Genomic DNA, 6,000 nt, shown 5'->3' with positions numbered 1-6,000 from the left:
AAATGCATTACAAACTGCTTGACAATTGCATTTACAACACAATTAACTATACAAACTTGTGTAACCAAGTACTTCTGCGCAAAAGGCTGTACGACGTGCGCGTTCCCGTAAAATACACAGGCGCGCGGGTATGGATAGCCTATCTGCGTGCATAGTCTTCCAATAAACTGCGTTGCTTTTAGAAGCGTCAATTCAGTTGTTGCATATAGTTTAATGTCTTTATTTCGGGATTATCAAAGTAAATTATAACTCAAATTTGAGATTTTACTGGGCCACAGCAGATTTTCACTGGGGCACGTGCCCCAGTAAAAAGGGTCTAGCAACGCACGCACCTGCCCTGAAGCGGCTTCATAGCTGCATCCATGTCTGCGCGTCTCATTTGATGTGGTAATTTGACAGAAGTTGAAGACTTGTTCTCGCCCCCTACAGTGCAATTCAACTAGATATACGTCATCCGCGCTAAAATATCAAGGTGAAAGTCATCATATCTTGCGTAGCTCCCAACCCAACTTTGAGAATAGATTAACGGCGATATTTTTTTTATCGCGCGATATGAGTCTCACGTTAACGCAGCACGTTAACGCCGATAACGGCCCACCACTAATATATATATATATATATATATATATATATATATATATATATATATATATATATATATATATATATATATACATACATATATATACATACATACACACACACAGTATAGGTTCATAGTTAATTTTGATCCCATTGACCTTCATTAAACAGAGAAAAACAGTTCTTCAAAATGTCGTCTTTTGTGTTACAAAAGAAAAAAAATTAAATGAGTAAATGATCTTTAATCTACATTTTTAACAGTCGGATGATTTTCCCATTTCTAAAAATCACATAAATTCCCTAACATTCCTTGTATGTTTTACAAACTCCCCAGATGCATACAATATATAGTTCCTATTCATTCAAATGCAATGCACACGAGAAGCTCATCTCTAATACGTGCAGGAGTCTGTGAGCTGTATAAACTGTTTTTGTACTCATAACAAAGGTAAGAGGCCAGGGGAGCGGACGCTAGATGCAGTGTAAAGGATGAGACTGAGGAGAGAGAGACAAAGATCCGTTCTAGAGACTGTTTGAGTGCCTTATTAAATATTTAGTCTGATTGTACACGGTCCTGTAATTGCCATCTTGGCTAGTGAATAATTGATGACGTGTAGGAGAGCAAAGGAGGGCCCCAGTCTCTCTCTCTCTCTCTCTCTCTCTCTCTCTCTCTCTCTCTCTCTCACTCTCTCTTACGCACATGTCCACACCTTGCCTTTTTCATACACCTTTATTGTTAATATAATCCTGTTCTCATTAACTAAAATGATTCTGAATTCAGTAGTCTGTAAAATTATATTATAACCTCTGATTCGCTTCCGGAAGGTTCTCTTTGCTATTATGCTAAATAAATTCTTGGACAGCGCTAAATTATTGCCAGGAATTGTATTACACGGCTTTAAAATAATTACTCACGCCGTTAGCTACAACCAGGCCATTCAGAGGGTTACAAAGAGCAAGCGCAGTCAAACGGTTGTGCTTTGATTCTTCCTTTTACCAATACAGAGAGTTAAATACTGTAGATATCAGTCAGCCTGTTGAGAGAACCCGTATATTGTGAATGGGACAAAAAGCAGCATGCTAATCTAATGCAGGAGCCTACGAGAGCGATCGCCGCCGCCTTAAGTGTCCCAAAGAAAGAGCATCTTTTCATAGAAAGCAACGAGCGCTCGCAGCAAACGGTGGCCGAGAATTGGAGCCATGGCAGCTTTTAAAAATACCTCTGCTGAAATATTGATTTTTTTTTTCTTCTTCTTCTTGCCTAACGTAATAAGTGAGAGACTCCAGGGATGTGTGCGTATGTGTGTGTGAGATGATGGGTGAGCAGACAGAGATGCTCTTTTTCACACATCACGTGAGGACTTTTCTGTGTGTGCATGTATGTGTTTCAACAAGCTGTATTCTGAGCTGTATTTATAGTCATATACTCTTGGAAAGTGTGTCTGCACTGAAATTTTTTTTTGAAGTCATTTAAAGTATGTTTTACAAGAAAAACAATTTCTGTTTTTCTACTTTAGAATTTTAAGTTTAATTCAATGTGTTACTAATTACATCTTTGTAATTGTTTGTGAAAGTTACTACCAATTTCTAGGTGAAAATTGTTTCAAAGTAAGTCCTATGCTAAATATTTTTCTGTGTTGAGAAAAAGCTTGTTAAGGGGTTAGTTCACCTCCAAAACATTTACTTATCCCCTTGTCATTTCAAACTTCTTTGACTTTCTTTTTTCACTGGAACACCTGACCCCCTTGTCATCCAAGATGTTCATGTCTTTTTTACCTTGTAAAGAAATTGTTTTTTTTTGAAGAAAACATTTCAGGATTTTTCTATTTCATCTAGTGGACTTCTATGGTGCCCCCAGTTTGAACTTTCAAAATGCGGCTTCAAACGATCCCAAATGTGGTTGTAAACAATCCCAGCTGAGGAAAAAGGGTCTTATCTAGCAAAATGATCAGCAATTTTTTTTAAAGTTATAGTTTATATACTTTTTAACCTCAAACGCTGGTCTTATCTTGCTCTGAATTCAGTTTTTTCTGGTTTAAGACAGCGTATGTCGAAAAGCTCCCATCTCATTTTCTCCCTTAACTTCAAAAATAATTTCAGAATCATTCTACATCGCTGTAGAAGCACCGACCCAGTGTTTGCAAAGTGAACATGCAAAAAAGATCAAACACCCTTAACAAAAAAGGTAAAACAGCGATGTAGGATGATTTTGAAGTACTGATACTGTCTTGAATCGGAAAAAAACAGTTCAGGCATAGCAAGACAAGACGAGTTTGAGGTTAAAAAGTATATAAATTGTAATAGAAAAAAACTAAAAACTATTGTTTCGCTAGATAAGACCCTTCTTCCTTGGCTGGGATTTGAAGCCGTTTTTAAACTGCATTTTGGAAGTTCAAACTCTGGGGCACCACAGAAGATCATTAAATGGAGAGAAATCCTGAAATGTTTTCCTCAAAAAACATAATTTCTGTACAACTGAAGAAAGAAAGACATAAACATCTTGGATGACAAGGGGGTGAGTACATTATCTGTACATTTTTATTCTGGAAGTGAACTTCTCCTTTAAAACTTGCTTTCCAGACATAACATGCTTGCTCCGTAGCTCAGCTGGCATGGAATTGGACTTAGGATGCGGAATCCTTGGGTACGAATTTCGTGAAAAACACGACTTGCGATGAAAGAGTTGAAAGACGAAAGATCAAGATGTTATTTTAAAACGTCACAGAGCATTATGGGCAGTTATAGCTCCACTCAACGGACATTTCAAGTCAGAACTGCGGTCAAACGTACAAAACCAACTTCACATAAAACGTACCACATGTACGTTCATCTGTTTCTGTACTTTTAGTACGAAACATACATGGTGCTACGTCTTGCGAAAAAGTTTCCCACAGGCACGTTTTCGTCTTGAGATCAGGTTGGAATATTGAATGGTAATCTCTTTTTTGTCACATTATTTTACCTAGATTTGACACTTTGTTCTTTTTATCCACAATTACTCAGGTTTTCTTCATTAGAGGGACTAAAACATAGCAAAAATACCATTTGTTCACTAGCATCAACCATAAAAACTCATTTTTGCATATATTGAAGACTTGTAGATGGTCAGGTGTGAAGGTCAGGTCTAGATGAGAGGCTCCCGCTTTTCTCAGAGCTACAAGTGAGAGACCCTGGCCTTCCCAGCCTGATACCTACTCGACCAGCCCTTCTGGTCTCTTTTTCGGCCCCAGAGCCCCATCCTCGCCAGTCCCTTGAGTTGGAGACAGAGAGAGAAGTGGAGAGGGTGCCGTAGACCAGCAGTAATTCCTGACTCGGAGTTGGAGGCACATTAGGGACTGACAGGGCCACACATCCCCCTGTAATTGATTGCGGGCCAGCGTAATGAGGTGACGGCTTACAACAGAGACGCCAACTCCCTCATTATCTTTACCCACTTTTTTAAGAGCAGAAAGAGAGAGAGACAGCAAAAAGACAGAAAGAGAGACAGAGAGAAGGATGGAGAAATAGAAACGCTGAGACTAATAACCGAGCCCTGGCTCTAGAAGGTCATTAATTATTTATGTTGTTTTAATAAGTTTTAGATGGGGAGGGAGAGGTTCAGCGTGAGAGTTAGTCTTTCCCTTCTCTGTCTTTCTCTGTCCACACCTCAATTTCGCCGGCTTCTGTCATTCTGTCTTTTCCTATAGCCGTCTGTCCATTTCATACTGGGGTCTTTGTATCACAGGTACAATATCAGTCAATGCTAAGGCCTCGAGGGGACTTCAGGATGACATGTATCCACGCTTGGAAATGAAAACGCTCTGAAAGTGACAATGATATGATACAATTATTGTATATAGGATTCTTTTTTTTCTTTTTTGGTCATTCAGTGTTAATTAGCGAGGAAAATATTTTTAATTATTTATTATTATTATTATTATTTTAGTAGTTTGATGGCCGCTATAATGATAAATATGCATTATATATATTCTACAATTTCTGAAATGTAATTATAAATATACATAGACATACATATAAATAAATTTTATATACAAAGAATTGTTTTATATGTTAATATTATAGATTTTTTTTTATATATGTAAATGTAATATTCATAATTTTTAATTGAATGATGGCTAAAATGTTAATGTTAACGGTTGCAATATAATATATGTGACCCTGGACCACAAAACCAGTCATAAGGGTCAATTCTTTTAAACTGAGATTTATACATCATCTGTATGGTTTGTTAAGATATTTGAATTATTTGAAAAACTGGAATCTGAACGTTAAAATATTGATAAAATCGCCTTTAATGTTGTCCAAATTAAGTTCTTAGCAATGCACATTACTAATGAAAAATTATTTTTTGATATTTTTACAGTAGGAAATTTACAAAATATCTTCATGGAACATGATCTTTACTTAATATCTTAATGATGTTTGGTATAAAAGAAAAATCGATAATTTTGACCCGTACCATGTATTGTTGGCGGTTGCTACAAATATACCCATGCTACTTATGACTGGTTTTGTGGTCCAGGGTCACATATTTGAGAATTGCACCATAAATAGGTTGAACATAGGAAAAACTGGCTCCCTTAAACTTGCATTTCTGTTAAATATTTTCTGTGTTTATGAACAGCAGGTCAGACTTGCTGTTGATCTCAAATTGCATTTAACCCAAAATGTTCCTTTAAAGTCTCCCGGTTACACTGGACTCTTTCAGAACCTGCCCTGCTCGTGTCTTTCCACTCGCCCCCGTTTTCCTGTCTGAGATCTCCATTACACCCCGAGCCTTGTCATCTAAAAGCAGCTCTTCCCCCCTCATCCCGCACACTTCCAAACACTGGGCTAGTCCTGCCCCGATCCGAAGGGAGCCGACCCGCTTTGAAGTGCTGCCGCTTTTCCAGAATGAGACCTGGAATCTCACATTCCCTGTCAACTCCTGCCCAGTGGCAGATGGAGAAGTCTAGACCTAGGAGACTCTCTGCCGTCACGTGCTTCTCTCTCCCCCTCCACGCCCTCATCTCTCTCTCACTCTCTTGCTCTCTCTTCTCTGTGTTTCGCGACTCTGTTTCAGAACCGCCAAAGCGGGACGGGTTTCAGCCCACGATTCAGGCAGGATTCTCTACTTTCAGATGGTGACTGGGGCGGTGTATAAACACAGTGCTCCTCTAATATCTGAGAAGAGCTTCACTTACAGCCCTTGTCTCCTGCTGTGTTTTAATTCAATCCTTATTGATCCATATCTCTCCTTCCAAGGACTCCAATATCATATGAATGGAGCTCAGGGATGGGTTCCCCATATTATTGTATTCCATGGCCATAAAGGGCATTAGCAGCCAACAGAGCAACCCAGATCAAGTATCAGTCGATACTAGCTAAAGAGAGCAGGCTTTCTCCCTTTCTCTCCGCCTTTCTCGCCGGATTTCTCTC

At 38.7% G+C, this 6,000-nt stretch overlaps 1 protein-coding gene across 1 annotated transcript in view; it reads left to right on the top strand.

Annotated features, from left to right (window-relative positions):
- The window catches only part of LOC141288088 (transcription factor COE3), a 113,393-nt gene that overhangs the window by 72,783 nt on the left and 34,610 nt on the right, over nucleotides 1-6,000 (top strand). The window lies entirely within an intron of this gene.

This window comes from Garra rufa, chromosome 16 (assembly GCF_049309525.1).
Source record: "Garra rufa chromosome 16, GarRuf1.0, whole genome shotgun sequence".
Lineage (NCBI taxonomy): Eukaryota > Metazoa > Chordata > Actinopteri > Cypriniformes > Cyprinidae > Garra > Garra rufa.
This window is presented reverse-complemented; position numbering and strand designations above follow the sequence as displayed.